The following is a 24859-nucleotide window of genomic DNA, read 5'->3' as shown; positions in this document are numbered from 1 at the left end:
AGCTGGGTAACACCTTGTAGTTGCTAGGCATAGTATTTGGATTTTGAAAGAAGACAGTTAAATGCACTTTGAGACTCTCAGAAGATGTATCTTGATATTTCTTGAAGTATAGAGAACTCCTAGCTTCTGTTATCTTCAGGAGCAGTTTTGGTTGTTGAACACAAGTGGAAACCATTCAAGCATAAAGACACAGCTTCTTAATATGAATCATGGAAATATTGATAGCTAATTGTAATCTGAGTAAATAATAAATACAATCATATAGTTTATACTGGATTAAGATGCTGTGTGGTTTTTTGCTCTTCTTTTTATTTGAAAACAGTCCAATACTGATAAGAGCAGACAGCATTCATGACAAAGGAAGAGGAAAGAATTCTTCACTAGCCATCTGAAGACAAGCCTGAGATTTGCTACATCTGCACTCTTCCTGGCATGAAAACAGGAACCTTAGGTTGATTACACAGACCGCTATCATGTCCCTATTGTATATTTTACCCTAGGCACAAAATAAATTAATATTTTATTAGGCATGCATCAGATTGAAGAAAAGTAATGGTGGAAGCAAGGTGATGGAACAGTCATTTGCATTCCCATGAGATTCTTACAAGTAAACAAGTAAATTGCTCCAAAAAAAAAAAAAAAAAAAAAAAAAGGTGAGAGTGAACTTCTGCATTCCTGGAGTTATTCCCAGGGTACTCTATCTACCAAAGCACATGCTGTTGTTGGTTGAATTTAATAGACATGTAGCTTTTGGACAGCAACGATGTGTTCTTTCATAGAACAGAAATACAGACCTTTCTTCTGGTCATAAAAAGGTTGATTAGTGGAAATATGTTAAAATTATAATCTCCAAATGCAGATGAAAGAAATTACATAATTAGTAAAATGAAGTGCATGTTTTAATTAAAAAAAAAAAAAGAAAATCTTCAACTTGTGAAAAAATCTTTAAACAGCAATTTTCCTAGCATGACCTTTTTTGCTTTAGATATTTTATGTAGTCTTCTGTGGCAGACTTCCACCCAGTTGTAGTTTTTGATTAATTTCTTTGGCAAATAAAACTAGATGGCCAGTGATCTGGTTAGAGAGTTTAAGAGTTGGAAGTGGGATTTTGTTCTTTTTTTTTTTTCTTTCAGTCTAAGGGTTAGATCCTTTCTGATATAATTTTGCACAGTATTTCCTTGTGCTGAAATGGACAGGTCTTTGAACAACCTAATCTGATGAAAGATATGCCTGTCTGGCAGGGTGACTGAAACAGATGATTTTCCAAGGCCCCTTCCAATACAAACCATTCTTGGATTCTGTGAAATCAGGTATGAAATACATTTGGCTTTCATTATGCCTATCTTAAATTCTCACCCATCACATGCATTCCATTACCTTCCATTTGCACAATCTCATCTGCAATTGGTGTGAATTTGGTGGGAAACCTATTTGTCAGAAAGAAATCCATGTTGTTACAGTCATTGTATGACCCTTTAAATGGCAGCAGCCTTATGACACAAATTTTATCCCAGATTTTTTTTAACTACAAAGCTTGAACAACAATACTTGTAAAATCAAATGCAGCAGCAGAACGTCAGAATGCTCTGACAAAAGTATAGGTGAATAATAGCAAAGAAACTGGTATTTGATGACACTGATAGGATATGATATTAAATTTAACTGTAAGAGCCTAACTGCAAAAGGTTACAAATATATTCCATTATAGCATTTGGTGTGAAGATTATATAGAATTTATAGGCTTTTAAAAGTGCTTTGAAGTTTCTGCTCAACTTAACAAAGAAGAGATACTTTTGCCCTAGGGCATCAATTATGTAGCCACTGTGCTTGTGCAGCTTGGGATATAAATGTTAGAAGAAGGAGGAAATAATTTTCTCTGTGATTTTTACTAGTCCACATAGTTTTGTAGTTTCAGTGACAGGGAACCTTAGCTTTTCAGATTTCCAACTGGAATTTGGCTGCATGGAAGTAAACTGGTCAACCTACTTGCACCTCTTGGCCTCTTCATTATTTCTATGAGAACAGGTCTCCTTCACATCAAGCAGTGGGGTTTTATGATCTGACATGACAATAGGCCTGTCAGATTCACTTCAGTGCCTGGTAAGCTTATGGAGAAGATTATTCTGGGAAGTATTGAAAAACACCAGAAAGACAACCCAGTCATTGGTCCCCCTTCATGAGGGGAAAGTCCTGTTTGTCAAACCTCATTTCGTTTTATGACAGTGACCCACCTACTTGACCAAGGGAAGCTAGTAGATGTAACTTTTTTGGATTTCAGCAAAGCTTTTGATACTGTGTCTCATAGTAGTCTTCTGGAAAAACTGCCCAGCACACAGCTGGATAAACACATCGTGTGATGGATGAGCAACTGGCTCATGGGTCAGACACAGAGGATTACAGTGAAGGATTATATCAGACTGGTGACCTGTCTCTAGTGGCGTTCCACAGGGCTCCATCCTAGGCTCTATGGTCTTTGACCTCTTCATAAATGACGTGGACACAGGACTGGAAGGGATACTAAGTGAGTTTGCAGATGATACAAAATTGGGAGAAGCTGTCAACTCCCTGGAGGGCAGAGAGGCCCTGCAGAGAGACCTTGACAAATTAGAGGGCTGGGCAATCACCTACCACATGATGTTGGTGTTTTGTTCCTGGGATGGGGTTACTCTGGGTGCATGTACAGACTGGGGAATGAGATGAAACAGAAAGGGACCTGGGGGTCCTGGTCAATGGCAAGTTGAACCTGAGTCAGCAGTGCCCTGGCAGCCAGGAGGGCCAACCCTGTCCTGGGGGGCATCAGACACAGCATCACCAGCTGGGCAAGGGAGGGGATTGTCCCACTCTGCTCTGCACTGGGGCAGCCTCACCTCAAGTGCTGGGGGCAGCTTTGGGTGCCACAACGTAAGGAAGACTATTGGAAAGAAAGCTGTTAGGGACCATCAAAAGGAACACCATGAAGATGGTGAAGGGCCTTGAGGGGAAGCCATAGGTTCCATAGTGGCTGAGGTCACTTGGTCTGTTCAGCCTGGAGAAGAGGAGACTGAGGGGAGATCTCATTGCAGCCCACAACTTACCCACAAGAGGAAGCTTAGGGGTAGGCACCAATCTGTTCCCCCAGTGACGTCACTTGAGGAAATGTCCTGAAGTTGTGTAAGGAGAAGTATAGGCTGGATACTAGAAGAAGGTTCTTCCCCCAGAGGGTGGTTGGGCACTGGAACAGGCTCCCCAGGGAAGTGGTGACAGCACCAAGCCTGACAGAGTTCAAGAAGCATTTGGACAATGCTCTCAGGCACATGGTATGACTCTTGGGGATGATGCTGCGCAGGGACAGAAGTTAAACCTCAATGATCTTTGGGGGTTACTTCCAACTCAGGATATTTTATGATTCTGAGATTCTGTGGTTCTAGGCCTTGCATGGATTTCACAGAGAAGCTACACTGCTGAAGCATTGTGTTGATTAATTCGGTTTTACCCTTTCTCCATGGTTTCTGTATGCTTTAGAGGTGGAAGGAACCCTTTGATGCCATTTTTTGGAATGAAATTACTTCTCACCTACAAAATCATGGTAAGTGCATCTGAACAAAGGCAGAGGCCCGGGGTGATTCACGTACCATGTGCAAAAACATAAGCCCTCAAACATACACCAAATTTTCATGCTTAGTTTACACATGACCTGTTGGAGGGTGAGAAGGGGAAAGAATAAGTAGAACATGTTTCCATCTATTTAGATCTTTGGATCCTTTATCTCAGCTCTAAGTTAAGCTCTCCAAGACAGTCTCCCATCTTTGCATGTCTTATTCAGCTTTCATTCAAATCAACAGAGAGAGTCCCATTGAGTTTGGTGGAATGTAGATGACGCTCTTCTGATACTATAAATCAAAATTGCAATGCTCATTTATTGTGGTTGTGAGCACCATAGCAAAAGGCTGTGTCAGCCAGCCTTGTAAAACCTAACATTATATGGCTTGTAAATTTACCATAAAGCTTGACTGGAGACTAAAAGCTTGTCAACAAATCATATGGCCTTGGTAAGCAGTTATGTTTCTTTTTTTTTTTTTTCTTTTTTGTTCAAAATAGAAAATAATTTGAAGTGACTATTCATTAAGTTTAAAGTTGCAACAAAATAAACCATGGGTTTTATTTATATATTAATTTTTTTTTTTAAATTTTCTTCTTTGCTTAATCTGAACTCAGAGCTTAGAATTTAACTCTGGAGGCCTGCAACACCATTTCACCTTCAAATGTCATAGGAGAATTGAGAAGATTATTTGCAAGAAAATTATCCTGCATGAAGAATCTGCTTTAATTCCTCATGCAACAGTTTGTGAGACGACTTGAAATGAAGTCGTGAAAATAGTTTTCCTGTGTTCTCGACACTGCACGTTTGTGTGCATGAATATATTTACTGTGCTGTTCTACATTCAAGTTTACCTTGTTGTCCACAAAAATGTGATAATGAGCTACCACACTACATCAAAGATGTTTCAGCTGTGGATAGGACTGTACAGTTGGGCACTCCAGAACACTAATAGCATTCTGTCAGAGTATTGGTTTAATATTCCCATTGATTTTTACAGTGAATACACTTAATTCCTTTTCTCCTAACATTTGCTCATATATCAGTCTTAGAAAACATATTGATAGGTTATATTTATTTTTCTTCTTGAGGTCCTCTGAAAACTTTTGCCCATTTTGATTTGTTTCTTGCACAGAGATTTATGTCTCTCATAGTAAATTACTAGACAACATGCATAAAGAAAGGTAAATTAAGTCTTTTGCTGAGGTTTATATAAAATCACCTCGGGTTTATGTCTTGTTTTATGTACTGTTTTGTGCATTTAGCACTTCATAACAAACTGAGCTGCCTTTCAGGAAGATGTCACCTGGTTAGAAGGAACAGAATGGCCACTGTCTTTGAGGGATCATAAGGAGATGCTGCTCATGAGAGAAGCACAGTACCAATTCAGATTTCCCCTAAATGCTGGGCATTTCTTTTCTAGAGCCTCCTAATGAATGTGGCATACTCTCCCCTCCTCACTAAACCAGGCACAGAAGCAAGAACAGAAGCAAAAGAGCAACTGCTTTTTCTATTGCACTCCCTCTCCACACCATTTTTCTCATGAGGCACTCCACAGGGTAAATTATCTTTCCTCTCTTGAAGGCAAGTACTGTTCTCAATACCCCTTTTTATGCTAACTGTGTAATATGAGGAAGAAGGAACTATTTAATCCTTCCTTCCTTTCATGTCCAGGATGCTGCCTCCAACCTATTTCTGTATAAAGCTATTTTCACTTAAATTGAAATGTAGTTGATCATCCATCTAAACACAAGCCAGACTTGCTGAAGAATTTAAGAGGTCAGTTTTTTCCTGGCAGCTAAAACCAAAACAATAGTAAAAGCTCAGCTCTCACTGAAACTCTCTTCTGGTCACTATAAATACTATGGGAAAGAACACTAGTCCCAGTGAAAGCAAATGTTAAAAACTACGGTCTGCTACAGAGCAGTTAAGATCTGCTTTCAGTTTTCACCATTCAGTCACCTGAAAACCCAGAGACATCACTTGGATGCAACAGGATTTTACCATTACTAAACATGCAGTATATTTCAGAGGACGTCAAACTTTCACTCCAAGTGTCACTAAGAACAATTTTCATAACAATGAATTCCTATTCTCTGACTTGTCTCTTTCCAAAGGCCTTTGTACGTTTCCTTTCCCCTTGTACTAGCCCCCTACACCCCCAGTATTTATGGACCTCAAATGAATCTCAGTCAATTTCTTTTACTTTTTTTTTTTTGCTTGGAAGATGGCTGTGTGAACTTGTTTCATTCTGACATTTAAAAACACATGATGACTGCTGTCATTATTATTATCAAGAATAACTGTATAAGAAGCTTTCCAGTAGCTATCTAGCTTTTGTGTTCCTGGGTCTTTTTATGCTATTTGATTAAAATTTACCATTATGAATATAAATGCCATTATTCCTTTCTAAAAAGATTATTGTTGTGTCTATTTTTCATCTGTATTGACCTTGTCATTTTAATGTGACAGAGACTTCATTCATATATAATCACACTGAGATATAAAAGTGGCCCATGAAATTAGACCCTGAAAAAAAAAAAAGACAGGACTATGACCTAGATGTTGAGGAAAAAAAATCAGTTTAGTTTAAAGGTTTTTTTCACATTTTGTTTGTTTTTTTTAACTACTGCAGCATAATGAACAGGCTGACAAATTTATCACTCTCTCCTGAAAAAAAAACCAAAACAGCACAACAAATAAAAAAATCCAACAAAAAACCCCAAAACCCAAAACCAAGCAGAAAGCAAACAAACAACCAAACCAACAAACAAACAAAAAACCCCTAAACCCCAAGAAAAATCCTGATTGGAAAGTCCTTATTTGTAGCAATGGTTCTGGCTTCCTCTCTGTTGCAGTTGGGTTTTGATCTACAGACAATAGGGAAATATTTGCCACTTATAAGAGGAATTCATTTTTGCACTAATTCAGTCTTCATCTCAACCCAACTGTAAGAACAGAGACCTTTTTCTATACCTATTTTGTTTTGCAGCTTCTCCAGTAAACTGTTTTTCTTTTCTGTCCTGCATCTCTGACTAGTTGCAAACAATGCAACGAGGTAACAGAATAAATGTGATATAATAAGAGCAGAATCTGAATTTCTAAAATTTTTAATACCTTAATGACCAGAATAACTGAGATAGCTACTGCTGTGGCTTTGAATTTCTACATTCATTCATTCATAGATTCACAATGAAAGAGTTTCTCAGCTGTTCTCATTATCATTGAAAGTGCATACACATGTCCTCCTACTAATTCATAACCTATGTTTGCCAGCTAGTCAAAGCATGAACCAAGCTTATTTCAATTTTAGCAAGCCTTAAAATGGGGCAAGATTTTCTCCAAGCTATTTTTATTTTTGGAATAGATTTGCTTCACTGGATGTAGGATGCTTTAAATAGTAATCCAATATCAACTCATCTTTCAAAACACACAAAAAAAGAGCTTTTGTTAGTGGAGATGGTAATTAACATGTAATCCACATAAAAATTTTCCAAATTTACTTTATGTTTGCACAGGCTTACATGGCTAGCTTAGAAGCTATGTCTGGAAGAAAATCAAACACGGGACTTTCTACACTGATTATTCATCCACTCTCTCCTGCTGGTTATAGCAGAAGGGAGCCTACAAGAAAGACGGAGAGAGACTATTGACAAGAGCATGTAGTGTCAGGACAGGGAGGGAATGGCTTCGAACAGAAAGAGAGTATGTTTAGATTAGATATTAGAAAAATTTCTTGATTGTGAGGATGGTGAGGCACTGGAAGAGGTTGCCCAGGGAAGCTGTGGATGCCCCATCTCTGGAAGTGTTCAAGGCCAGGCTGGATGGAGTTCTGAGCAACCTGGTCTGGTGAAAGGTGTCCCACGACAGGGGTGTTGGAACAAGATGATCTTTGATGTCGCTTCCAAACAAAACCATTGTATGATTCTATGACTGTATGTGTCATCTTTACAGACTTCAAGTGTACATTTGGAGGGAGGGAAGGAAGGAAGCAAGCAAGGAAGAAAGCAAGCAGGGAAACTTAGGTATTTTTCATTTCACAAACCACCCAGCACTATTTTATACAAGAACTGACACAAACATCACTGTTCCACTCTGTGATACATAGTGTGTTGTACAATTCCCATTTACCAAATGATGTAGTTGCATGTCATGACTGTGTTATATGCTGAATACATGTTTGTATTCAGTCCTGTTTAAAATCTCTATTGATGATCTGGATGATGGGATTGAATGTACCCTCAATAAGTTCTCAAATGACAGTTAAGTTGACTGGGTCTGCTGGAGGGCAGGAAGGTTCTGTAGAGGGATATGGACAGGCTGGATAGATGGGTTGAGGCCAATGATATGAGGTTCTATAAGGCAAAGTGCTGGCTCCTGGCCTTGGGTCACAACAACACAGACTGTTACAGACTGGGGCAGAGTGGCTGGAAAGTGGCATGGAAGAAAAAGGACCTGGAGGTGCTGGTTGACAGCAGCTGAACATGAGCCAGCGTGTACCCAGGTGGCCAAGAAGGCCAATGACATCCTGGGCTGTCTCAGCAATCGTGTGGCCAGCAGGACCAGGACAGTGGTCATCCCTCTGTATTTGGCACTGGTGAGGCCGCACCTCGAGTACCATATTCCATTTTGGGCCCCTCACTACAATAAGGACATTGAGGTGCTGGAGCATGTCCAGAGAAGGTGAACAAAACTGGTGAATGATCCACAGGGTAACTTCTATGATGAACAGCTGAGGGAGCTGGGGTTATTTAGCCTGGAGAAAAAGAAACTCAGGGGAGACCTTATCCTTCTCTACAGATGCCAGAAAGGGGATTGTAGCCAGGTGAGGGTCAACCTGGACAATTAATGACAGGATGAGAGAACATAGCCTCAAGTTATGCCAGGGGAGGTTCAGGTTGGACATCAGGAAGAGTTTCTTCATGGAAAGCGTTGTTAGACATTGGAATGAGCTGCCCAGGGTGGTGGTGTGGTCACCATCCCTGGAGAAGAAGTGACTGGGCATGGCAGTTAGCGCTGTGGTCTAGTTGTCTGTGTAGTCATGGATCAAAGGTTGGACTCAATGATCTCAGAGGTCTTTTCCAGCCTAAATGATGCTGTGATTCTGTGATTCATAGCAGGGCACCTAATTAACACGCTGAAGATACTGATCAGTTATGCAACACATTAGACCTTGGAATCTCAAGAAGGCTCTCTTATGCAGATGGGAGCAATAAACTTTTGTGCAGTCAAGAGTCAGGAAATGCTGTAGAAAAGGCTTCTGCTGTAACTGTAGCTGGATGGGAAAAAATACAGGCCCTCCTGTGCATGCCAGGTAGGCTATATTCAGAATCTACTTAATCAATTTCTTATTACATTCAAAAGACCTACTCAGCAAAAGCCTTCAGTATGAAAAACTTGAATTTACAGTGCTCTAAAGCCTTTAATTGTTTAATTAGAATAGCCTACACTTCATTATAACCTGCACTATACACAAACTCTTTTTCTTTCTTGGAAGGCAAATGGAAGTGGAATGATCTTCAAGGAGACAACAGGCCTGGAAGATACATCTTCCAAAAGAGAAATTCTGGAAAGTAAAAGTGCTTTATTATGTGGGATTAGAAAGTCAATAATTATGAAAACCTAAATAAAAGCAACATGGATGTTTCTCTTTCACTATGGAAGACAAACTGGTTAGGTTTATCTTTATTATGAAGCAGTTTCTTTGCATTAATTATTTCTTGAACTAATGGGGAGCCAAGAGACAGTCTTTACAATGTGGTATTCAGAATCCACAGGTAGTATTATTCATCCATTCTGTGTATAATACAGAACTTTTATGGATTTTATACCTTTAATTCTAATTTTTTTTTTTTTTAAATGTGTCAATATAATTCAGCTGTATCTCACTTATCCAGTCCATGTTGACTATATCTATACAAAAATCAAACGATACCAGCAAATTTTGGCAGGCATTAAAATGCAATTGTCTGTACTGGAAGTTGCTTGAACAGCCCTTGGCATTGTTTTTGTGTAAGCCAAATAATATTAATCCAAAACAGTTTTGTGAAAAACTCAGTGTTAGCACGGATCTGCAATAATTATCAGGAGGCAGTCTGGTCATTTTTAAGTATGCTAAATGTGCTTGTAGGCATGTGTCTTGGGGTGACTTTATGATGTTGTATCCGCTATCGCCTGCTCTATGCCAGACATGAATCCTGTGCCTTTCTGTGACTTTAAACTCTTTCTCAGGGCAGGGGGGAGAGAAGCCAGGTGAATTTTTCAGATTGGTTTTGTGCTCAAGGGCACATCCTCCCCTGCGTTCCTGTGACAGAACTCAGGAAGCACTTCCCTGCTTTTAGCCAGCTTTCGGCTTCTTTTCTTGGCAGAGAGATGGAGAGTTAAACCTCTTTGTTTTAGCTAGCTTCTTGTTCGTAGCTGAAGCAAGGAGTTTCCTGGGACTTTGGCTGCTTCTTCTTCTCTTCTGGACTGTTCAGCAACACCAGAACATCACTGGGAGGTCTTACACCTCAGCTGAACCCCAGCTCTGGCGAGAGAGCAGAGCCATCACCTACAAAGAACTCCGAAACTACCCAAGTTTTCTTCACAGTGAGAGGTTTTATTATCTAACATTATTCATTCTTTTTTTCCGTGCCTGCAAGCACCCTGCTTGCCTGCATGCACTCTGCTTGTTAAATAAGTAGGTTTTTTTCACTTTCCTCCGAGGAATTTTTTTCCAAACATGGTGGGGGAGGGGCTGCTGAAATCTGCCTTCTAACAGAAGGATGTTCATTTTGGATGCTTCCCTCCAAATTTGCCTAAATCAAAGTGATGGGGATGGTCTGTTGTATAGTATTAAAAATGCAGAGGTGAGATCTCAGAAAATATTTCTTAAAAGAAAAAACAGTAGTCACTGATACTGAGAGAAGTGAAATTCAGGTTTTGGTCACACTTAAGCATCCTAAATTTCATTAAGAGCAAGTGAGTCTTCCATCTAATACAGTACATACAAGGGATGTGGTGGTTTGTTGATTTTTTTTTTCTTCAAATCTGGCTATGGGGTGGGTGACAATTTGACAATTATTACTGTTAAAATGAAACATAAATATTAAACTAATTCTGAGGATTGAAACCTCTCTGTCTTAATCTCGTGTGAATTTCTGTGATTTTAAATGAGGAGTGCCTCATTTGAAGCTAATGAAGTTACACAACTGTGAAAGCAGAATGTGAGGACTTAGGTTGTTTGGGTCCATTTATATTGCTAAAAAAAATGTATGGAAATGAGTGAAAATATTGGACCATTGATCTTCCACAAAGTTCATTTGTTGTTTTTTCCCCTGCATTTTCTTCCAATGGCTCCAGCAAGCTGCACACAACAATACCTGTCTTCCTTGGTTTACATCATCTTCTGACACCATCAGGCTGTGTGTTTTCTCATGTGCTCCCATGCATTCCAAAGACAGAACATGTACTCTTGTTTTTTCATTATATAAACACTGTTCCTGTGGTCTACAATGCAATCCTTGCAGTATTTTTGTGAGTTTGAAAAGAACCTCCTATCTCTTAATAGAAAAATGTAACAATTGTATCGCAGGCTAGAGGGGCAAAGGAGGATCAAGGGATAAGCCATACAGTGAAGGCATGGCTGTTCTCTCTGGATGAGATAACACTAACCATCAGAGAAGCGAGCCTTTCCATTTCAGTTAGCCTGGGGTCTGGGAACTAGACCTTGTAACCTTATGTTACTTGGTGACATGAACAGTTCAGCCAAAAGAACAAACAGTCAAGATACCAGCACTGGGAAACACAAAACATAGCACCTGACAGACTGAGAGCAAGAGAAATCAGGAGCAGAGAAGTGAAGAAAAGATTCATAAAAATGGAGTGGATATGTTTATAACAGAGGCAAACTTTTTACGTTAGCCAAGGAAGAAGGAAACAGATTGCAATGTGGAGGCAGATACACAACATAATTAAAGAAAGGAGTCACTGAAAGGCAGAGGGATTATAAACCCCTGACTGAGCAGAGTATTTGTGTAAATTATTTTTAAGAATACTGACGGAACTGGGACAAGCAAATGCATACAGTTATTTTACTGCAATATGCAGATAATTCTTGTACTAGCTTAAGTAAACACTTAGCTAAAGGTAAATTTGGGGATCTTTTCATGTTTAGTGACTGTAGACATTTGCTGCCACATGATCCATGATCTTACAGGTATGGGAGCGGATGGGCTTAAGCTTCTTGTAAATCATCCACTCAAAACTACGGCAATGATCTAAGGCAGCTGTGCTGTGGCATCCCATTTACGTGAAAGGCTAAAAAAAAGAGTACCAGAATATGTGCCAGTGAGCAAATGGATCTGAGAAGCATGCAATGAAATGAGTCTTCAGAGCACATAATTCAAAGCCAGAGGAGGCCTGAGAATTAGCATGAATGTATCCAATGGATCATAGTTTTATTAGGATTTTAAAAAATATTAGCTATCATTAGCTTTTGAAAGCTACATGTTTATTATGAAGTTCTATTCTTTATTGCAATAAACTTGAAATACTGCATTTATTTCCAATGTGCAAAGACAATATCAGCATTCTTGTTTTTGCTTAATGAGGAAATGAAGATAAAAGAGATAAAACAATTTGAGATAAAGAGCTTTGTAGAGTCAAATTCTCAAGATTACATGGAGATAATGATAAGGTTCTGTGTAGAACAAATCTCACAGACTTAATAGAAATGAAGAAAATCTTGTAAGGCAACTCTACCTCATTGAGAATGTCATGCCTACTAAACATACTTGCAATGAAGAAGTCTGACTGCAACAAGAGCTGTAAAAGTCATTATCTCCCATCTTCATCAGAAGGATGTCAATAAATTGAGACTTTGGATTCTCATGCTTCTGAGCAATATAAGTGGTTTTTGTGTTTCTTCACACCTACCTCAAAGTAGAAACTTTAATGCAAGCCATGCACACTTCTCAGTGGAACACAGACTTAGAAGGGTTACCTCTGTGTAGTTACAATCAGAATTTACTGGAAGATGCTGGAATATTCCCCACTGATTATTGTCGGCTGTATTAATGCAATTACAATGGCTTGAACACTTTGGTACTTTCCAAGGACCTATTTATATAGCAGTCTATTACTAAACTCTGACAACAGCAGCCCAAATTATGATGCACTTACTCACCCTGGAGAGTACTTTGTACCACGAGCAGTCTCACTTTGAATAAAGCATTCACGATCTGGCCCATCACCCTTTAATTATAGATGTTTCAGAGAAGAGTGAGCATCAGGGTTTACTGCACTATTTATAAAACAAGCTACCAGCCAAACGTTGTAGGACTTCTGTAGCTTTAAAACTCTCAACATTCTTTCCCTTTAGGAGCTCTTCCACTGTGCACTTGAAGCTCATTTGAACGTATCAAGAACTTCATTGTACTAAAAGAGGCATCCACAGATGAGAAATAATCCCACTCTTGGAAAAATCCAGCAGTTAATTCAAACATCTGATTTATAGTTTCTGTTTTGGAAATTAAATACGTGTTTATTAATACTGACAATAAAGCACTCTGCAATCCTAGCATGTCATCCTACTGTAAAGCAGTTTAGGATGCCCTTCAAAACTATCATTGTGTAAGCTGAAATACCCTCAGAAATTCAACGAAATCGGTCTTCATTGTCTCTTATACAAACATGACTACACCAAAACACTAATCTACAGAAACCAGATTATATCTGGCAAAAACTAGGAGGAAGCACTTTATCCTGATCTCTTCATTAACGGTGTGCTACAGCTTTGATTTGAAGTTGCTACCACTGAAGATTGTTTGAAGTAGGACGTGAGCCTGATGCAGCAGCTCTTGGATTCAGCTGCACTGAATCCAGGTGGGATTTTCTCAGTGTGTAGGGAGAAACATATATGGTTTTCCTGGGCACCAGGGGGAGGATCCACCATATGTTTCCATGTTCCACATATAGGTGGAAGCAAAGAATATGTGGCAGAGATCTCCAACTATTCTGACCTTACTTAGCGGTTCTTGGTTCTCTGCCACTATATCATAACGTAAAATATACTAGTTTTCCCCACTGGGCACAATTCTAGAATTCATGAGGAATGTGCCCTCCCTCTTAAACTTACTCTTTGTGGCTCAGAATTTGTACTGTTTTTGATGGCTTTTCAGAGCTTTAGCATGTTATGTAGAGGCTGCAGATTATAGACAGTTACTAAAATACATGCATATGTTTCATAAAGTTATTTTCAGCTTTTACCCAATAAACATTCCTCTCCATGATAGTTCCTGCTCCCTAGATACTTATATGACCTTTTTTCCATGGTTTATAAGTGGGTCATTATCTGACATGTTCCCTTATTGTTATTTAGACTTACAATAGCCTATCAGGGTGAAAATGACTACCTTCCATCCAGAAGGAATGCCATGGCAGGCTTGTCTGTATTTCTTAAAGTTTGCATGGCATAATTCTCCTAACCATTAACTTCCTCTCCCAGTGGAAGTCATTCACAGAGGTGAAAGGATTCTTCTTCAGAGTTAGGTTTAACACTCCTGTCCAAATGGGGGGCACTCTATCTTTGCTAAAGAAATTTTAGCAAAGTAAAGAAAATACTCTATAAGAGTATTTCACTATGTAGCCATGTCAGTGAAGTATAGCTTTATCACTCTATGATAAAGACAAATCAGTAAACTGGCAGAACTTCTAAGTGTACAAACAGCAAAGTCAGACAGATTTGTCTGTGGATGTAAAGAAAGGGCATGAAAAGCACAAATGACTGTTTCTTTGGGTACAAAAGATATTTGCTTTGGGTTCTAAAGCAAAGCACTGGAACAGCTCAGTTGTTGCTGTCAGCCTTTATCAGATCTTATTGACAGGAACTTGAGAGATGTGATAATTTCTTGAGAAATAGCTGGAGAACTCCACAGTGACAGGAAAGGGGAGAATTACACTTGTATTCAATATGTTTCCACTGCCTATAAGGACAGGTGTGTGAAAAAAATTATTCTTGCTTGTGCCAGTTTCATCTAAAATGGGAGCAGTTCTTTTGCTCCAGGTGCTCTCTGGAAGCAGACTGCTCTACAAGGTCATAATATAGGGATCAGAGACCCTGCAACAAATGGTAAATATCTCTTTGCATGAAAGATGATAGTCCCAGACCCAATGCTGAGCTGTCTAGCTTCTGTATGTGAAGACATTGCACCATAATATGAAGTGGAATCAGAAAGCCTAAGTAAGGCGCTGAACAAGTATCAGCCTAGTGTCATCTAACACAAAATATTAGGCACAGGGGCTTAGAGAAATTTACGTCATCTGACTCAGAGACTCAGTTCACTGAGTCCATCATAAATGCTGCCTTTTAAATACCCTGTTTTGGAGAAGAGCTTAGAGTGTGTAATAGAAATGACTTGATTTCTAATAATAGTCAATTAGAAGTTCTCTGTAATTGTATTTGGAAGTGCAATGTAAGTGCCTCTGCTGGAAAAAGTTAATTTGTCTCAATTTTCCTGTGATTTCTAAAAATAGATTAGAATTAAATGTCATGTACCTTTGGAATGTGTATGTTTGGTAACTAACAAACTCACTTTGTCACTGTTTATGATCTCAGAATTCTTTCCATGGAAACTATTATAAGGTCACTACTATCATCAAGCAGCAATGAATGCTGCTCATATTTTATTGAGTCCTTAGGAAAAGACTCAAGGTCTTAAAGTCCATTTGTGTCTTCAACAGGGGAGGAATGTATAGTACCTTTTTGTGTATATATGGTTTCAAGTGTTTGTAGGCAGACATTCTTGGTTTGAAGACTCTAAGTCATGCATACTACCTCTTACAGAAAGCTACTTGTCAGTCAGAGAAAATTTGCTGGGTTCCTAAACTACATCTTCGTAAATGGCATATGTTTAAATGAAGGCAAAACCTGTAAGGTACTACACAATCTCAGCTTCCATTAACACCTTTTAAGGGTACCCATAACCTGGCAGAACTGAGGTGTTCACTGAAAGCCAGATTCTGAATTGTCTCCTCTGAGAATACAGAGGTCTTAAAGTGAATGTACGTGCACTTCCACTAGAAGATGTCACTGCACTGCCAGGCTGGTATAAAGGAGTACTCAAACATTTGGTGCAGGACTCATTTATTAATGTAGGCTGTCCCTGTGGAAAGGTCTGATATTTACTCAAAACCAAAAAGAAAAAAAAATACTCAAACCCACAATATTTCTGCAATAGTTCTCTGTTTGAGGGCATTTTTCCGATTTCAGTAGGTCCCACAGCATTTATACTGCCAGAACAGGGGACTCCATAGCACAAGATTTCACCAGTATACTGGAAATAAGAATGGTTTTAAAAGATTTATTCTATATGCATGATTATATATATAATTCAGCTAATGAGTAACAAACCCTTGCTGAAGAACTGCCATTGATTTATAGGATAGCACTGGCAGCAAAGGAGAAAATGTTGTCAATAGAGAACATATATGCATGCATATATGTCATAGTCAGCAGAAGATAACTTTCATCAGTCAAGGCATTTGTTCACACTTTTCTACTATTAATCTGCTAGCAGGTTTTCACATTAGCTGAAACTCTTCTCTAACATTTGAGAAGATTTAATTAGAATAAGGAAGAAAACTGTGAATTTCAAGATCTGTATTAAAGCAAAAAAATATAAACACAGGAATGGATTTGAGATGACAAGTTGAACATAGTGGTTTAAAATGGTTTTACTCAGAGTTGAAACAGAGAAATAATGATGAACAAATGTGTCTAAAACCTTCATTTGTTAATCTAATAGAAATAATACTTGCAGCTGTTTGCTAATACAGACCTTAGACAATATTAGTTGGCAGATAGTTTTATAAATAGGTATGACATAACATCCACCTTAGATTGTCAGAGTACCTCAGCTAGTTATAACAAAAAATGTGCATAATTTCTTCTTTTTTCCCTCCTGTTGTCCTCTTGTCTTCCCCCCAAATATTCCTCTAGTCTTACCAGTCTTACATAATGATAATGAATTTCTGATGGTTTTGTTCTTAATAAAACTGTCTTTTTATATATTTCTTTTTCTATAAAACTGTCTTTTTATATATTTCTTTTTCTATAAACCTTCAGAGGTGTTTGAATTTTCCATATGTAGCACTTCAGGTTACAAATCTGAGTGTCTCTGAGGTATGGGTAGTTTTATGAAGATTAACTTATCTCAGCAATTTAACTCCTTTAATGTTTCTTACACATACCATCTTCTGATTAATTTGTATTTTTTTGGGGGGAAAAAAAAGGTTTCAATTTTTTAAAAGGAAGTGACAATAAAAAGTTGTAGTTGTGTGCCTCATTTCATGCACACATTTGTACAAGAAAGCTTAAGGAGGAACATTTTTATATATCTTAAATGATAGCCATTGAGTCTTATATAGTCTGATGCAGAAGTGTGTGGTGCTGCTTTGGGAAGCAAAGTGCCTATCTGAACTATCTTTGCTACACAGACAAAACTAGAACAAGGAGCACCTTGTTTGCTTGTTGCAAACATACCTCCAGCAGTCCTAGGGCTCCATAAAGTACTGGGTTTTCTGTGGTATCTAATCATTGGATGGCACAATTTTATCAACAATGTATTGTCAAACTCATGAAAATATTTTTTCCTTATTTTGGTGCTGACCATAAATTTGCAGTTATTTTTATTTTTTATCCTGCAATTTGTTTTCTTCCAGGCTTCCAAACATCTTTGTGACAGCAGTAGCTGCATTCTTGAGAAAATAATTTATATCTGTGGCATTTTTCACATAGAGTTGGCCACAAGTCACACAGGTTTCCTGACTTTTTGAACAGTCTTACAGAGCCTGAAAGGGGCAGGACATACTGGTTTTTGGGGAATGATTGGAAACCAGGTGATAACAATCTATGTGTTCTCTGTTAGGAGTTACTGTAATACTGAGTATTTATTGGTATTTACACTATTAACACCATGTGAACTTTAGTATCCACTGGCTGGTGTTATCAGATTTGGCACAGAGATTAAGATCTCAAAGAGAAATGTTTTTCTGAAAGTCCCATTAAAAAAAAGACAATTTGAAGATAGATACCCTAATCTGAGTTTAGCTTAATAGTATACACCTTTCTTCAGGATCTTGCAGTATATGTTGTGGTTTTTCCACCAGTCACTGTCTCAGACCACAGTCAATGACAATCTGAAGTGGTCATTGGCTGCCTAAATATAGGCATCCAGTGCCACATGAGATGCCCTAATGCATTTCTCCTAGCCTTCAGCTGCCACTTCAGAAGACCAGCGAGCCCTTATCTTACCATAAGGATGGTTCAAATACCTTATGAGTTACAAAGGACAGCTAAATCAAGCTCTGGATCTTCACTGACTATAGTGGGCTCTTCAGTGCTAAGTCTGCCTGAATTTGTACTAAATCCCAGCCCAAATGGGGGATGCCATTGCCTCATATCAATGCCATTTTAAACACTGCTTACTCACTGCTGCTCCAGAAGAATGTAAGTCCTATAAGTCTTGTCTGCTGGTTCTGCTCCATTTCATTTGGCTTCTTGACTAAAGGAAAGCTGCAATGTAATTTCATAGGCTTTGAAATCCATAACTGGAAGAAGAGTTATAAATGTCCCAACTCTGAAGAAAGTGCCAATAAAAGTTTTTAATCAAAAGTGAGGATCTTGTGCAGAGGGTGCTGGGACTTGCCAATCCCAGAACTCACAAAGCAGCCTCTCTAATGAAAGCTGAGATTCTGAAGCCAGAGCAAAGCCACTGCAGAAAGCCACAGCATCACCTGAGTGACCCCTTTTTTAAAATATAGGGGTAAATAAAAAGGCAAAGAAGAAGTTGGTAGTTAGCCAGGATGAAAAAATATTTCCTTATAGTCTTGACCATTACCCTGTCTTCAGTATTAATTTATTTGTGCCCCAGTCTTGAATTTTCCCCCAAACTCACTGGCTAAAGTGCACATTCAGATTATTCAGTCAAAACAATTAACATGTGAAGGACAATGACATTCTTCTGAGCTAGGACTTTCCGTTTAAATTTGCCCTTCAAAGCAAGTCCCCAACCCTTACAAATAGATATGGGGTTGCTCTTTTAGCAGCTATTGAGATGTAACTTCAGCAGCTCCAGGGCTGTGCAGGGGGCTGTCTGTCTCTGTTAAATTGAACTGGCCACTAGCAAGTACAATCCTCTGCCTTTTGCTAGAGGTTTATGAAGACTTGCCTCTAGTGAGTACCAGCCCTCTTCTGCCTGCCTTGGCTTTAACCTTCTCCTCCTCTCCAGGCCTGATTCTCACCTTGGTTTTGAGCTGAAAGTCCTATCCCTGATCTGCCACCTCCCAGCCATTCCTTCAGATGTGGGTGCTATTTCTTGATAGCATACCCATGGCAAGGGGAGGCAGTGGGTGATTAATTTGCTTAATTGGCAATCAAACTAATGGCCTTACTGGCAGCTGCATTTTCATCTCATAGTAACAGTCAATATAGACCTTGTTGAAATCTCTCTGGTGTGTCTCTCCAGAGTTGCCAGAGCTGTTGATTGAACTTTGTGTGATGCTGGCATTTCCCTTCAAGATAATATTCAATTGTTGCCCAGTGAAAGGAAATTATATAAACTGTTTTGTGGGAAAAGCAAGTACTGGCATATGACCCTTCTGCTTCCAGCCTGATTTCCCTTCATTAGTGTCTCCTAAGTGACAGGCACAGTGACAATTATGTGGACATTTTTGCTTTGGGACAGGCTGTTATTTCAAGGTGTGTGTTCTGCTGTGACCAGAGCAGTCTGCATATGAGGGAAATGGGACAAATGAGAGAACATCTGATTTCTGTATCCTGCCAAATAGTAGGGAAAATTAGGCTCCTCGTGGCCATACTTGAACACCCCTAGTTGTTCACATGTCCCCATGACTCTGTGAGTGCACATGTGGTCTTGAAAGACCACCAGATAGTGTCCCCACAGATGTCTTCACCTATTAGACGTCAATTTAGACTTCCCTGAAAGTCAGTGGAGTAAATGGATGCTTTGCATATGTGATTAATTTGACTTATTTAGATATCGTTTTTTTAAATGAGATGAATGGGTCCTTAGAAATGCCTATTTTTCTCTATTTTTCTCTGTCAAGGGTGCTGACTAACTCAGACGTTGATGTCTCCACCACAGATGTCTTTGGCCAGATGATGCTCCCTCCATTGGTTTACAAATGTAAATGTGTGTTTTGGTAGCTACTGAAATATGGGACAGGACTAGAGGTAATGGGCTCCACCTAAAACTCAGAAGGTTCCTGCTGAACATTTGGAAACTCTTTTTCACTGTGAGGATGACCAAGTACCAGCACAGGTTGCCCAGGGAGGTTGTGAAGTCCCTGTCCTTAGAAATATCCAAAAGCCATCTGGACATGGTCCTCAGCCATTTGGTGGCCCTGCTTGAGAGCTGGGTTAGAAAAGATGATTTCCAGAGGTGCCTTCCAACCTCAACCTGTCTGAGATTCTGACAACTGCCTGTTCAGGCATCTCAATTGCCTTTGTAAATCTAGTATGAATGGTTATCAGTTCTACTGGTGATAACCTGTGAAAGAAAAACTAGTGTAAAACCACCAATATTCTTTCAAATAAATCAGTAGCAAAAATCTGTGTTATTGTGTAGCCAGCTTTTCCTTATTCTCAGAAGAAAAAAAAAAAAAGCAGAGCAGCTGAGAAGGTCAAGCCTTCTGATTTTCCTATTTTAGTGAATTAGTACCCCTGAGTGACCTTGATTGACACTTTATGAACATTAAAAGCCTTGATAGTCTTTACTAATTGCCATGCTTCTCCACTCTGGGAATACTGCAGACCCATATCTTCCTTTATTAATTTATATATTTATTATAGTGTTGTTCCTTACACTGTAATGTAGAGAGAACATTCATCAAAGTGTCAGGGGATCACCTTTTGAGAATAATTTTTCACACCGAGAAAATCTTTCTTCTGTGCCACACACTGGATTTTCTGGCTTTTCTGAGAAACTGCTGCAGGGGAGGTGGGCATGGGGAGGGAAGGGGTACCTTGCATTCATCTAAAAAAAGAAAACTCAAACCAACAGCCTCTGAAAATGTTTTGTTTTAATCACTGTATATGAGTAAGGTTAGTTCAGTATGTAATAACAGGCTGTCTTGACAACAAAAGGCTGAATCAACACAGAACATGAGTGGAATTATGCATGTCAATTATAATGAATCTCATTATGCAACACGAAAGTCTAATTCTATTGTAAAGGTCTGCAGTCTGCAGTTTTAAGGCTGATGTCAGTGCTGCACAATAACTGCCCTCTCATCCACCTCATAGCAATAAAGAATAAATATAAAGCTAATTTCTCAAGATTTTTATTATGCAAATTTCCTTGGGGTAAGGGAAAAAAAAAATTCTATTTTTTAAATAAGAAGAGAAAACTGTCCTGATCTTAAAGCAATTCATCATGTCCATGGCTTCTTTGGCTTTAACATTTTGCTGTCCACAGGAAAAACTGGTGGTTGAAAGTTCTCTACTTGTGTCAATATAAATCAAGAATGACAATTTATCATATTGTACCCAGTATTGTGTTTATCAAAATAAAATAAAAAATTACATAGCTTTTAGTAATTAGGCTCTAATTTCTAGCAAGAAGGCTAGAGTAATAAAAGTGTTTAGCAACACCTTTATGGAATTACGGGGTAGCAGGGGTGTTGTTCTGGTTTTTGTTGCAATTTGCTCTTTTCCCCATTATTTATTGCATGTATTTTGACACTTGCAGTTGAAATGTCTAGCTTTGGGAGTTTATTTTGCAGCAATAAATACAAAGGTAGATCCTCCTTTGAGAACATGTGATTGGAACACTGCTTGAACTCTTAAATACCTTCCCATAATTCATTTTTGAATAGCGGATAACTTCAGCTGGAAGCAGGCATGTAACAGGCATTTTTATTTGCAGAAAGAAAACACTATTGTGACACTATGTGAATCCAGTGGAGTGGGAAATGTCAGCAAATAGTAGTCAGAATTCAAGACTTAAGAGTCTTCAAATTGCCATGCAGAGGGGTTAGGTGAGCTCATTACTGTGGGGAAGAGACATCTGCATCCCTTGCACTGAAGCTGGCCTGTGGCCATCAAAGAATACTTTGCAGAATGCAGCAGAATTAGTCAGTAACCTCTTGTGCTACTGGTTAATTTTGTTAGATGTTATGACAAAGTGATGCAGTTGACAGCAAAGCTTATAGGCATGAATACCTGTGCTCCAGGAGATAGGACTTTTGAATGCAAAACCATCATCAGTTCTGCACTGCAGTTCTGTGTGAGAATTCAGGGCTAGCTTACAAACAGACTTGTAAAATATCCATTTTCAGGTGCCGTAAATTGATTTTTTAAACTCATCATTTACAGCAAAATTGAAATTAGACATAGATTTCAAAAGAGATGACCCAGAATTTCTTTGACCTCACACCTTATTTATAGATCATGGTTATTTATTTTTCCTTTTAAAAAATGGATGATAAAGAAATTTTCACAATACTGAAAGAAACTTGCAGTTATTAGAACTAGGACAGTCATTCAATATGCAATTAGAACAACATGTTGAATTTTCCTCGTTTAGAATTTCTAACAGCTTTCATGGGAAAAGTTTGATTCAGATTAAGCAGCCTGAGAAAACTTCCTAAAACTGTCTGTGAAATTAATCATACTTTCTCTCTTCTTTTGAAAGCCAGCTTTACACTTGTTCAGCAGAATGCTACTGTAACCACGAACAGCACAAGAAATAGTAGACCTGACTGGAGAAAGGATTAAAGACAGCAATTTGACAAACAAATGAAGAATACTCTTTTTAAATAAAAGGTAGTTTATTCCTGTTATTATTGCTCTTATTGTTACCATCATCTTCATTGGTACATTTCTCCTGAGTCAGGAGAAGGAAAAGAAAAAAAACAAAAATCAGCATCCAGGATATTTCCTCAAAGGCTGTGATTCCTCTTCAATTGCTCTCAAAGATCCGTGGAATCTTTGTTTAACATCAACTTTTTTGAATTAATTTTGTCCTGCTTTCTGCAACAGCAAAAAAAAAAAAAAAGATGCTTTTCAGACTTGGTGGAAGACCTCCTATTGGATAAAGACAGGGAAGAGGGAGGTTTTCTAGTGCCAGAGGCACAGAAGGAAAGCAGGAAGATGGAATTCATTGTAGGCAACTTCCAAATTAAAGTGAAGGTGCCTGGGTTTGTTGTGGAAAGGGGAATAAGGAAATGGGAGTGTAGTGTTTATACACCACTATGGTGTGTGTAGAGTACTTCAGAACTCAGGCAGATAATGTTCACGCAGGAACTTGCACAACTGTTGTAGGAAACTATTTTTCACTGCAAGGGTGACCAAACACCAAGGCTGTCTGAAGAGATTGTGGAATATCCATCCTTGGAAATAATTAAAATCTGTTTGGATATGGTACTGGGCCCTAGGGGGCCCTGTTTGTGCAGGGATTTGTATCAGATGACTTCCAGAGGCCCTTTCTACCCTCAACCATTTTATGATCGTCCCACCAAATCAGCCAAGAGCTCTTCCTAACTCAGCTGCTTCAGCTGTTTTTATTTATGTCTGTGGGGATCATGTTCAGCAACCTGCCACTGACGGTCTTCATGAAACTCAGGTTGAAAGAATCACTGCAAGTTAACTTGGGGATAGAGGTGGGTAACTACACTTTTTTTCCTGATGCTATTACCAACTTTATATTTTTGAGGTATTTTTGTGGATGTAGTAGTGAACATACTTTCTTTTCTAAACTCTGCTTTATTTTTTCACTCTCTTCCCATGGGGCAATGCTGAACTCCATGCTGCCTCTCTGTCCTAAATTTCACTCTCTGCACACTGCATCACTCTCTTTGAGTGCAGACATGGAAAAAATGAGCCACTCTGTTTACTCGGAATGTCATTAATAGATCTGTGGCACAGAGTGGATGAGGACTTCACCTCACAGCTGGCACTAGTGTGTGATGCAGTCTACTGCAGATCACAGTGAGTTTTACGGAGCCAGCAGCTGGTGGGAGAGGCAGTCAAGCACAGCAGCAATCACTTCTTTTTTTCTCATGCTTTGTCTCTCTGTGTAATAGGAAAACAGAAATATCAGAGACAGTCACCATGTCACTTACACTTATAGCTAATAGTCTGCAGGGCTAGAAAACCAATATGAGCTCAGTGTGCTTCTAGATGCACTGCCAGAGACCTGCATTAGCCAACACTCTGAAATCATGACAGCTCCCAAAAGCAGGAGGAGCATGGAGGAATACTAGAAAAGGAAGTTCCTTCTGGCCCATGTGCCAAGTAGGTTCATCCTTAAAGGTAACTAACTGCTGAGATTCCTGAGCTGGGATTACCTGAACATTGCCTCAAGACCTGGCTGGATTTGCCACCAAAGAGTATCACTGTGTACAGGGTTTGCATAGCCAGCTTTGGTAGCAGGGTGGGAGCGACAGGGGTGGCTTCTGTGAGAAGCTGCCAGAAGCTTCTTCCATGTCCAGCAGGGCCAGTCCCTGGCAGCACCAAAGACAGATGTGCCACTGGCCAAGGCTGGGTCACTTAGAAATGGTGGTAACACCTCTGTGATAACAGATTTAAGAAGAAGGAAAATAACAAATTTTTGTGCAGATGTAATTGTGGCCAGAGAAAAGTGGGGTGAGAGGAACAACTCTGCAGACACCAAGGTCAACGGAGAAAAAAGGGGTGGAGGTGCTCCAGGTGCTGGGGCTGGGATTCCCCTGCAGTTTGTGGGGAGACCACAGTGAGGCAGCTGTGCCCCTGCAGCCCATGGAGGTCAATGGGGATGCGGAGATCCACCTGCAGCCCATGGAGGAGACCCACACCAAAGCAGGTGGATGCCTGAGTGGAGGCTGTGGACGCATCAGAGGCCCAAGGAGAGAGGAGCCCTTGCTGCAGCAGCCTGTCCTTGAACGACTGCACCCTGTGAAAGAGTGACCCATGTTGCAGCAATTTTGGGAGGACTGCTGCCTGTGGGATCGACTCACGTTGCAGCAGTTTGCAGAGAGCTGTTGCTCATGGGATGGACTCACACTGGAGAAGTTCATGGAGAACTGTCTCCTGTGGGACGGACCTCATGGTGGAGCAGGGGAACAACTCCTCTCCCTGAGCAGTGGGAGAAGCCTCGGGTGATGAACTGACCATAACCCCCATTCCCAGTCTCCTTGTGTCACTGGGGGAGGAAATAGAGCTGGGAAGGTGGGAGGGGTGGGAGGTGTTTTAAAGGTTTTATTTTACTTGTCATTATCCTGCTCTGATCCTGTTAGTAATAA

This window comes from Corvus kubaryi, unplaced genomic scaffold (assembly GCF_017639235.1).
Source record: "Corvus kubaryi isolate FWS band 111438036 unplaced genomic scaffold, C.kubaryi_AGA036_p1.0 133, whole genome shotgun sequence".
Taxonomy (NCBI): domain Eukaryota; kingdom Metazoa; phylum Chordata; class Aves; order Passeriformes; family Corvidae; genus Corvus; species Corvus kubaryi.
The sequence above is the reverse complement of the archived record's forward strand: the minus strand, read 5'-3'. Positions refer to the sequence as shown.